The sequence below is a fragment of the Glycine max genome, chromosome 16, assembly GCF_000004515.6.
Source record: "Glycine max cultivar Williams 82 chromosome 16, Glycine_max_v4.0, whole genome shotgun sequence".
NCBI classification, from domain to species: Eukaryota; Viridiplantae; Streptophyta; class Magnoliopsida; order Fabales; family Fabaceae; genus Glycine; species Glycine max.
In genome coordinates this window covers 8,393,720-8,406,070 of record NC_038252.2, presented here as the reverse complement: position 1 = coordinate 8,406,070, position 12,351 = coordinate 8,393,720, and the positions used below count along the sequence as shown (strand labels likewise).

The following is a 12,351-nucleotide window of genomic DNA, read 5'->3' as shown; positions in this document are numbered from 1 at the left end:
GATGTCTTTTCTTTCCCTCATCTTCGTTTTCTCTTTTCTCCTCTCCAAAACCCTTTCTTTTTCTCGCAGCCCACAAAATCTGTCTTAGAAAAACGATGATCTCGGACTCATTCACCGTTGGATCGTCGTGACATTTGAGTACCACTTTCGTAACCCAATTTCGAGCATTTTCACCGTTGGGAATTGCAAAATCATGTCTGAGCTTAGAGGAAAACCCTTCGCATTGTAGCCTTTTATTTTCCCACAGAAACCCAAAACTGTCTCGGTAAAACTACGATCCCAGTTTTGTTAACCGTTGGATATTCATGAAATTTGGATATGTTGTTCGAAATTCAATTGCGCACACTTTCACCATTGGGATTTGCGAGATAATATTCTTGGAGGAAGAAAAAGGAATCGCATGAAGACAGTACAAGTGGAGACTTCAATCTCTTCTCCGTCTCTCTAACGTTCGAGAATTCTGTCGGAGCAGTCGGAGGGAAAACTTGATGAATCTCAGGAAATCGCTAGAGATGCTGCTATCGCTGTCGGAAGACACGTGAGTCCGCTCAGAGGTAAGAGATGAGTTATTCACAATTGGGAGTTAGAGAAAACATGCGTAGGGATCCTTAGAGAACTAAATTTGGGTTTATTTTGGGATGTTTATTGAATTATAATTTTTCTTTATGATTATGAATGCAATATTATTGTGTTCTATGTACCAATTGATGTTCTGATGAGAATTGATTGATAAACTTGAGTGCTCTTGATGCCCTTGTGTTTAACCCATGATTTTGATTAATTGATTTTGATACAATTGTGAGAAACTATTTTAGAGGTTTTACATCCCATGTTGTGATAAAATCTTTTGTATAAATTGTTATGTTGAGGTTTTGAAATGATGATTCAAACTGTGAGTATGTGATAAATTGAACATGTGACGGATGATGAAATACATGTGTATTGAGATGAGATGTATGTATTGAGTTGTGAACTATGAATTGTGCAATCACACAATTGTAAGACCCTTTAAGGACGACGAGTATTGTGATGAGATCCACTATGGGAACCCGACGAGTTAAAATGATTTTGAAAACAATTGAGTAAATGTGTGTATTGCATAGTTCATAGATAAAGTGCATATGATTCATGAGGTGTGATAACATGTTAAATTGAGATTATACCATTCTGATTGGGGTTAAGTGTATGTGATAAATTGAGTATGTATATGATTGAGATATATATGTGCATTGAAGTGTTGTGTGCATTGAGTTGTGAACTATGAATTGTACAATCACACGATCATAAGTCCCTTCAAGGGTGACGAGTTAATGCTAAGTCCCTTTTAGGGCGTCGAGTTGATGCTAAGTCCCTTTTAGGGTGACGAGTTGATGTTAAGTCCCTTTAAGGGCGACGAGTTAATGATAAGACCCTTAAAGGGCGACGAGTTAAAATTATTTTAAGAACAATTGAGGAGTCGTGTGTTTTGTACAGTTCATAGATAGAGTCTGTGTGCTAAAATGTTTTCTGGGTTGGACCTGAATCAGGAGGGAGAGGCCCTGACGGACTCTTCGGAGTGTAGGCCTTGGGGGTCACACGGTTTGAGTGCTCCTTTAAGCCTATGTTGATCCCATATGGTTAGAGCATTCTCGCAAAACACTGTGACCCTGACTGGTCTCCCTATGATATTACCTAGTGAGAGTGACTTGACTTGCTAGTGTGTGATTTGTCTTGTCATGTACTCCTAGGCGCCCGACGAGGTTTTTCACTGACATGGTACCACATTGCATATAAGCTTGAGTCTTAGCATAATTGTTGCATATGCTTGCTAATTGTTTATTATGAAATTGATGTGTTATTATGTCTTGATCGGAGTGTGTGATTCTTGTGTATTGTGATTGATGATTGAAAAGTGAATTTTGAATGACAAAGTGATGAAATAATGTGAGATATGCTAAGTAAATTGTATTTGGCTACTATATGTTGTCTTGTTTCTCTCTAGTAGTTAGAAATATGATAACTCACTCCCGGTTTGCTGTTTGTGTTTGGATCCTGTGATGATCTTGAACTTTGTGTTCGGGGGAGCAGATGAATAGGTGGATGACTATGAAGAACCTCATGCTAGAGGACACGGGAACACAACGCTCTGATAGGATGTGACATTAGGATATAGGTTCTATATTAATTGTATGAAGCTTAGACGACCTTGTTTGAGCTGAGATGACTTTATTATTTATTTGGACAAGTTTGAATATGATGTAGAAGAAAGTGAATGTGAGCTTTTTATCCCTTTGAAAGGCTTGTATTTAAAAATATTTTTAAAATACTTTTAATTAATATTTGAATTTTTATTTCTTTATTAGTATATATGTGAGGGGTAGAGGGTGTCACATTTTCTCTCATTATAAAACTGATAAGAAATCCTAAATTTTTCTCCCCCTCAGGTCCAGTTTTTCAGAGATGGAAGTTATTTATATACTGGAGGAGGTAAGATTTGCACATTTTCTTCTCTAGGTCTAGAGTTTGTAACTTCACTCTTTCATTGTGGATTTTCTTGGACTAGGGAAAATCAAGTTTGAAGATGACACAACTGCCTTTTATGGCGGTTGTTTGTATAGTAATGTTGTTTGTTGTGTATAGGACTCTAAAGTATCAAAGTTACCAAGAACAGGTAAGAGATTGCATGTCATAACTTTTTGGGCCAAAATGTTGTTTAAATTTCTTTTCTGCATTTGGTTAGGGATCATGTACTGTTGTAGTGCTGCTTTATCTAGAGTAGTATAACAATGTCCCTATTCTAGTTAGGAAATTGGTGAAGTTCGCCAGTTGAGGGTGTGGTTCAACCTGGTGCCCTAATAACTCTTCCTTCACCGTTGGAAGTGGCAAGGCCTGAGGTTCAAAGAAATTCTTTGCCAGCAGGGAACCTCAATGAGGAAGAATGAGTAACTGTGTACGGGTATGTCTTAACCATGCTTTAGCATTTATGTTTGTCTATTGTTGAGTAATACATGTAATGAATTCCATTATAAATCTAATCTAATTATAAAGAGTTGTCCTTTGAATTCTACACATTTTCTACAATCATACCTAGAAAAGTGTGAATAAAATATCAGCATAGGTTTTTGCTTCCTTACTCCTAAAAAAGCATGAGAAGTTCTCAAAACACTCGTGACCAAATCCATGTTTCCTAAAGCATAGCAAGAGCTTATTCCAAATGGAAAGACTGTGGGGGTAATGTAAGAAGTAAGAACAAATGTACGGTTATTTCTGACTATATTCATCTTGGGCATATTAGTAGGGGAAAAAGTGTCTACTGTGCAAATTTGTAATATTTCACTGGTTATTAGTTTATTAACTTTATCATTGTTCTGTCTTCCAACATAGGACTTGATTTTAGGAGAGGCTTCTTTTTCTCATTGTTCTTAGAGTTGTTAGTGATAAAATGAAAATTCCTGTGATAGCCAAGAGAGTTACCAGCAAAGTTTGTTGGTATAATCTTTCTCAATGAGGGTTAAACTACTGCATCTAGAAAGTTTTATTTATGGATATCTTGTGGGAAACTATTGATAACTCTCTGAAAGGCTGCAAATGGATTGCCATGTGTGTATGTGATAGGCATATAGGAGTAATGGCCATTAGGCACCAGATGACCGCGTGGACAGTATGGTGGTGGATGAAGGGAAAATTCACATGGGCATACCAATGTGGTAGAGAGGACTGAGGAAGGTGTGAATTTTGTTAGTGAAAATCATTACAAGGAGAGAGGGGGAGGGTAGACAAAAGGAGGAATTAGGGCCTTTAGGCAGTGAGGAACTTAGCACCACAAAGAGCTATCCTAGTGATTGTTATTTTCCATTTTTGTTTCTGTAATTTCTGGGTTAGATTCCCAATTTTGTGTAATAGAAAAAATTCCTATTAGTATGTTATTTTCAGTTAGTTCCTCGGGAGATACAAAATTATGAGTTTTTGAGATTCCTGATTATGTCAACAATACCTAAAGAATTAAGAGTGTTTGTGGCAATTTCATAGAAGCACACAAACTGTGTTTTGATGGGAAGAGAGGTGTGGATTTTTTGGTTTAAAAACAATTCATAAGAGTTTGAAACGTGACATTGTTGGCAAGGCAATGCATAAACTTATAATTTTTTTTTATTTGAAATTTTTGGAGAGTTGGGGGTGGGATACACATCACATATTTTACTTGTCTGTACTCATTCTAAGACCTTTTTTCAGTGATACGGATAGTTGACCTTAATGCTTTATTTTTTACCCATCCTTTTCTCAATCTTTCACCACTAACTGGTTTACACACAGTTGCATGTGAATTTTTTTTATCATGTATTTATATCTCAAAGATGTTTATATCATTGTTTAAAGCATTGAAACGTGGGTGGGGTGGGGGTGTCAAACTTGCTGGCCTTTCAAATGGCAAACTTGAGTAAATCATGTCTTGTTCTTGAGGCACTTGACAGCCAGGCTGGCTCTGGGGTGGCAGATTCCTTTGACGCAACATTTGCTAAAAAACTTCTTAAGAAACAGTGCATTCTACAAGGTAATTGAATATGAATTGTTTACTAATTCTTTTCCTTCCCCAATTTTTTCAACACTGTAAGCCTGTTCTGTATTTTTGCTTCAATGTTTAGTTATTTGATAAATCATGATTGACTACATTATTTTGTACTATTTTACATTAAAAATTTTCTTGAAATAATTTTGTTTTTCAATTAATTATAGGTATGATCATTTTCCCCTTCAAATTTAACTCAGTTTTCAACTTGGTTCCTTGCCTGCTTCAATAGTATTGCACATCCCTATAAGTTGTAACTATTAAATTTATATCAATACTTTCTTCTCCCACAGTACATGGTAATATTCAAGGAAAAGTTTGATGCTCAAATGTTAGTAATATGTTATGCTTTGCATGACTTCTGGTAATTACACCAAGGGGCAATTGGGTATGTGAAATCTGAAATTTGTGAATGTATGTATACATGATTTTGGTGATGCCAAAGAAGAATCAAACAAAGCCGCTTCAAAAGGATAAGCACTACTTCAAGATTAATACAAGATTGTTTCAACAAACAAAACCTTGCTTCAAGATTTCTTCAAGATCAAGTCTTGCCTCAAAACAAAGGGTTTCAAAGTCATCCAAGGCTCTGGTAATCGATTACCAGGCAGTGTAATCGAATACCAGAAGAGAAGTTTGAGAAATAGCTGTTGAAAAAGGTCTTGAATTTAAAATTTGAACATGTAATCGATTACCATATGTCTGTAATCGATTATCAGCAACGAAACTCCTGAAATTCAAGTTCAAAAGTCATGACCCTTCAAAATATAACTGTGTAATCGATTACCAGTGAAGAATTTCAGAAAAAGCTTTTTGAAAAGACACATCTCTTCAAACCATTTTGAAAAGGCACGAAGGACCTATATATGTGTGTGTGACTTCAAAAAGTATGAGAGAGATTTCAAGAGAACTTCATTGCCAAATACTCTCTTAACAACTCTTGGGCAAACACTTGCAAATCTATTAAGAGTTCATGAAACTTCATTGTATTATCTTTCTCTTAAAGAGAGAATTCTTCTTCTTTTTTCTTCTCAATCAAAGAGATTGATTAAGGGACCGAGGGTCTCTTAAGTTGTAAGGATTCCTGAACACAAGAGATGGATTGTCCCTGTATGGTTCAAACTTTGTAAAAGGATTTTACGAAGAGAAAGGAAAATCTCAAGTGGGTTGCTTAAGGACTAGACGTAGGCACAAGGGTGTGACCGAACCAGTATAAAATTGAGTTTGCATTCTCTCTTCCCTTATCTCATTTATTTTGTTGCAATCAATTTTGTCTTGCATGTTTAAAGAACATTATTAAATTGATTGCTGCTTCTTCTGCATTCCGAGTCTATTTCATTTAGAAGGGGGTTAAAAGTTTATTAGTGAGAAATTAATTCACCCCTTCTTAAGATAACTGAGGCCACATGTCCAACAAAATTTCCATCATGAGGCATGGGAATGACAATCACCGAAAATTGGAAAGCAGGGGTTTTTTTTTTGTTTTTCCCAATCTATATATTAATTCCTGGGTTCTTTCTTAGGTGGTTTCCCAATCAATTTCATACTTAAGCTTTGAGTTTTTGTACATGAGGAGAGTCTATGACCACATGCAATACTAAGTGTTAAAATGCAAGTAAAGGACCTCCATGCACTGGGTAACTGTTACTTTCCTTGGATCTGGTTGTGTTGTGTAATTTTTCAAGATGTTGTTCATTCTGGATCTTATTCACTTGGTGTCATAAAATATGCTAAAGTAAGACTTTGTGATTTTCTTGTCATAAAATATGATTTTCCAATGCTTATAATTTGATATTCTCCTCTTAATTTTCTGTTTATCATATCCATGCATGAAGGGCTGTATGTAGAATTTATAACCTAAATTTTGTTTTAGTACGTAGGCATGGCCTCACTTTTTAGTATGTAATTTTATTTTATATTATAAATCATAAATCATAAAATATAAAATATAATTTTTTTTATGAAATAAAAGTTCTTAATTTGAAAAGTGAAGTTTTCATTTTTTTAGATTTTCTTAATTAATTACAAATTCTTATTAATCTTTCTTTTTCTTTATTGAAAGATGTATTTTACACATTGTTTTATAATTAATTATAAAATATTTTTCTTAATTATATCAAACTTCCTTATTTTTCATATTTCATTGTTTATTCCTTCTAATTTAAAAATAATTTTATATCATAATTTAAATTATTTATTATCAATATAAATATAATTATATATTAAATTTTATTCATTTATTATAAAAAATAATTGTAGGTACATAATAAATACTGATCCCGGCTAAAATATTGGTTATATTATAAATATATATTTTTTATCTTTCATTTCCCTTGGTTTATATAAATTATAACAGAGTCTAACTCAATCATTGTAAATTTCATAGTATGTTAATTCAATTTGTATGAATAATAAAAAAAGAACTCGGTCTATACAACAATTTCTTTCTTTTGTATACAGCTAAGCCTAATAGAAATACGTGACATATATGGCACGCGGCATATTGGTCATGATCATGCTGGATCACTTGTTGGTTTGACGGATTTCTTCTGCTTTAGTGAGGTTCGTTCCTTGTTGTCCTGTCATTCAATAATAACTTCTGCCTTTGTGATGTGCAATGTTGAAGCTTTGCCTCAGTTATTTATGCAGTGCTTCTTGTACTCTTCATATGTCAAAGAAGATTATTGCTATCCTGGGTATGCATGTCATAAAGTTACACAATTAATTGACTGCCATCCACATATTGCCCATATTGCCTTCAAGGTATATCCAGAAGGCCATGCTGCAGTATCTTTCTGTGTTTGAGCCCACTCATTAGAAATATACATAGGATGTGGGGCAAAGTTACATCTCTGTTATTACTATCTTGTAAGAAAAAAAAATTGTTCCTTTAAGGGCACAAGTTTTTTGGTGTTATTTTTAAAAAAATATATTTTTAATTAAAAAATGTTTAATTTTTTTTATAATGATTAGACAACTTTTTTGAAAAAAAAAAAAAAAGCAAAAGCCCCCCAAAAGAAGTTTTAGTGCTTTGTTGCTTTTCTAATAAGCTAATAAGAGTACCTTTTCCAAAAGTTTATCCAAATGCACCCTTAATGGGACTAGACATTGTTTCTTCAATCTATTTCATGTGGTCCAATAGATTGAATTATTTTATTCTCTGATTGAGAGTTTGCACTTATTCATTTGTGGGCAAATATTTCAGGGAAACATATTACGTTATCTTAACATGCTAAGGGAGCGGGGGAAGAAGCATTTCCTGTTGACAAATTCTCATTGTGGATGGAGGGTTGCGTTTTATGTTGGAGGTATTTGATTAACAGGAAATCATATTGTATGTATTATGGAATTTTTTTTATTAAGACTTCACTGCCAGTTGAAGTTTATTATTTTTTTTCTTAATTTGGAATATGGTATTTCCAATTTATTTCTACATGGCATGGAAATCATATTTGGTTCAATTATTCAACAGCTTCGGAGCTCCAACTCTAAAATACTTATGTGTTCTTTTCTTTCATCTTGTTGCAACTATTCTTCAAAGAGTATAGGTGGAATGATGAATGCAGTCAGTTATGATAATATGATGAATTGATGATTGTAATTTATATTTAGATGATGAAGGAAAGAGTCTAGAATGGAGACCGACTGTACATAATTTTCAGTTCTCTTGCAAATTACATGCACTATTTCATTTTAGTGACTTGTAAAGATGAATATCTAACTTTATCAGAAAATTCTGGAGAATTGGGAAGTCATGGTCTTATTCTTTATTGCAAGACATATGTATCCACAAACCTTAGGATAGTGCACACATGTCTTAGCAGATATACAAGTGCAGGTTCTTCTGTTTGTTGAGAAGAATCCTATATCCTAATTATATCTTTTGCTCTTTATTTTAAGTTTTAACAATTCTTATATCAGGGGAAAATGTGTAAAACAAATTATGTTTGATAAGTAGCTGTTATGAAGGCCACATACATAAGTTGTCTACTAGTCCATTATGTCATTACCTCTATAGTCTGGTTTCTCTCTAAGACCTAATTTCAATTATTTTACTTGTAATCATTTAGTGCTTTGGAGTAAAATTATCATCTTTTAGGGTCTTTTCCACTTGTTCTCATGAAGGAGAAGATGGAATTTACTTGAAAGTTGAAACTTGGCCTGCATTTTTTTAAAGGGAGGGGTAGTTGTATGTTAGAGTTATCCTATATTACACATTACTTGGATAGTTAACAGTGACACTAACACTCAGGTCTCATTAAATTGTTTGGTTGAAATTTCCTTACTTGGTTAGTTTTAAATGTAATTTCATAATAAAAAAAATGTAATTTTAGTGGTTCATGATTGTTTTGCACTTTTCATTTCTAGACATAATTTCCTTGAGTTTGTTGTTGAATGTTGATTAGGATTCTTTGGATTGTAGAGACTCTTGGACGAAACTGTTTGATGTTGTGATTGCTAAGGCCAATAAACCACGGTTTTATACACTTGAGCATCCATTCCGGTATGTATCCTATATATAATTTTTTTTCCTATGTGATATGGTGCTTATTTTCTATTTTCTAACTTAATTTTTCTTATTATATTCTACTTTAGTAAAGGATATTTGGGGTAACATTGTGCTATAAACCTCCGCATTTCTTAATTGAAGAACCAGAGCTATTCTTTCTATGATTCAATTCATTATTGGGGAATAACACAATTTCGTTCTTCTTTTCTTTTCTTAGTATTCTATTCGTGTTATATCCTGATCCAGTTTCTATGAGTGTATCATGAACATATAGTGAAAATTGTACTAGATATTTGTCATCTATTACATAAATGCTGAAATAATTTCTGGTATTTGTATTTTTTAGAAATTAACTAAGAGGGGAAAATATTTCCCTGGGAAAGTAAGGATTCCACCTTTAGGAGATTAATGATTCAAATGTAATTTGAACATGGTAAGTCTATTTTGAGAAAATTAAAAATAGTAGGCAAGTGTAATTTTCTGTATTATCATCTATGCCTTTGGTGCATCTTTTATTTGTGGAAGTTTTCCATTATCATATTGTTGACTTTGTAGTGAATTTAATCAAAGAGTTTCAGCTTGTAACTTCTCTCTATGCCTTGAAAAATGTTACTTGTTATCTTTCCTATGCTTTTGGCTTGATAATATTTTTGTTTCATACATGAACCGCACAAGGCTGAATTAGATTCTAATAGCATTTTTGAGATGTGAAAACACAGTGAAAATGGATTCGGTGAAGTGTGATATAGAGTGAGTAGTGAGCTAACTTTATTTTACATGCGATGTTGGATGTGGAGGAATCTGAAACATGAAGCTTGGAATAGAGAGCCCTCTTGTACCAAATGTGGATGTGTGCCTAAAATATGTTCCTGAAATGGGATACGATGTATGTGTTGTTTTTCCTTTCTAGGTTAACTCAACATCCTAGTGAATTTGTTGTGACTTTTCCAAGATCTTATCATGTAGGATTCAACCATGGTAATTGTTTTGAAGTTTACGTACATTCCTAATATTTGCTGAAAAATGGTGTTGTAGGTGTTTGGTCTATGATTGATGGATTGATTGTACAAGTGTTTTTACAATTTGTGCTATATAGATCTATTGCTTCTTTTGGATATATCCCACTCTTTTTTTGGCAAACCAATGCTACTTTCTTATAACTATGTACTCCATGTTTTGATCGTATTTTATCTACTATTGTGTGGTTATGTTCTAAAGTTGTTGTTAATAATTATGAAATATGAATTGTCTTTAATTTTAGGTATTTTTAATGTTTTGAGTATTTTTATATGTATAGTCTAATTTTTTATTCTCAAACAACTCCTTTTTCTGTGCATTCATTGTATAAAATATATGCTAAATTCAAATACTTAATTTTATTTTGTTTTATATTTATTTTATTGAAAAACAATCAAATACATGATTATACTAAAAAATAAATCATCTTAGAAAGGATACTATTCTAAGACAATTTTAAGCTAAAAATCAACTTAGAATGGTATCCTTCTAAGACAATTCTTAGTAATAAAACCGTCTTAACAGGGTACATTTCTAAGACGATTCTGAAGTAAAAACCGTCTTAGAAGAGTTCTATTCTAAGACGGTTTTTAGTTTAGAACCATATTAGAATGATACCTTTTTCTAAGATGGTTTTTTATGAAACCGTCATCGAAAGTTTTGATTTTCGACGATGTTGGCTTCAAAGACGGTTCAAAACCAGACAACATCCCATAAGTAAGAAAATCATTAATAGTTTACATCAAAGTTTCCTTCATCATGAAATTTTGCTTTCTTGAAACATCGTAAGTGAACATCACTCCACAACTTCTTTAGATCATCAATCAAAGGTTGTAAAAAAATATCAATACCAACCATTGGATTAAATGGGCTTGGTACGACACAGCTCAAAAACATATAAGGTTTAGTCATACACATTTCTAGAGGGAGATTGTATAGGGTAAGAATGATTGGCCAACAAGAGTAAAGTGAAGTGTATGCTTGAATATATGGGTTAAATCCATTTATGCATAAACTGAGTCGCACATTTCACGGATCAATAACAAAATCTGTATGTACCTGATCAAAGTGCTTCTAGGCTTCACCATCAGAGGGATGGTGTAACATACTCGAAGATTTTCTTTTCTCATAGTGTCATGTCATTTGGCTTGCAATTTGCATTGATTCAAACATTCTCTGCAACCTTGGTATTATAGGCAAATAGAACATCGCCTTAACTAGAGCTGGTTTTCTATTGCTTGTTCCAAGAGTCTTGGCACGATACCTAAGCTTGTCACAAAATTTGCATTCAGCTAATGCTCCATCATTGTTATAATACAACATGCAGCCATCCACACAACAGTCAATCCTCTTAGCCTATAATCCCAACTTCAATACTGACCTCTTCACATCATAATTTCTTTTTTGGCAAATGATCTTTTACATGTGTTACATCTAAAAGCATTTTTAAAATAAACTCTAAGCATTGATTGGGAACATTCCAATTGGACTTGCAAGCTAAAAGCCTCGCGGATATTGATAATTGAGTCCAATGCTCCTTCGTACAATGACTTATTTGCCTTCACCAATAAATTGTAAAATTGTTTAGTATCTTCATTTGGATGTTCTTATGTATTATTTGAGTTTGGAACTTCAAGTGTCTCAGGTTTCCTGAGAGCAACACACACCATCTCGCATTAACATAAATTGTTCACGTTGACCCATATATTTTGCACTACTTTGAAGCATCCATGTAACTGTTGCCCTCATTTAAATCAACGTGCAACGTATGTCTTTGCCATGATTAGTCCAAATCCAATAATTAGGCTTGAACCCATTTTTGTAAAGGTGAACCTTAACAACTCTATCCTCCAAAATCCTAGTACAATTGCATTTAACACAAGACATTTGATCCCCTATCATTGTGATAACAATCTTGTTGACTAGCTTTTCTTACAAACTCTTCAACCCCCTTGACAAAAGACTCTTTCAAACCGCTTCTACCACTATAACATCTATCGTACATCCAACGACAATTCGAAGGAATATAGTTCATGTTCTAACAAAATAATAAAATAATTATAACACATTCTCATTCTAAGCTACAACTAGGGTTGGAAATCTCTTTTTCCTAGTCTCTGAAAATCTATTTTACTCGGTCTTATTAACTTTTCATGTTCCAATTCCAACCTTTCCACACACTAAACCAAGTAGACTTAGAGTGCAATGATGTAAAAGAGAATTTTAAAGAGTGTAATGCTACATGACGATCTTTGAGTATTGCATCAATCATAATTTA

At 33.3% G+C, this 12,351-nt stretch overlaps 1 long non-coding RNA gene across 1 annotated transcript; it reads left to right on the top strand.

Moving 5' to 3' along the window:
* Positions 1-7,632: 7,632 nt before the first annotated feature.
* Positions 7,633-10,236, top strand: LOC102663017 (uncharacterized). Its single transcript, XR_005888955.1, has 3 exons — positions 7,633-7,854; positions 8,953-9,050; positions 9,776-10,236. It is a non-coding gene; the product is annotated as an uncharacterized lncRNA (long non-coding RNA).
* The last annotated feature ends 2,115 nt before the right edge of the window (positions 10,237-12,351 follow it).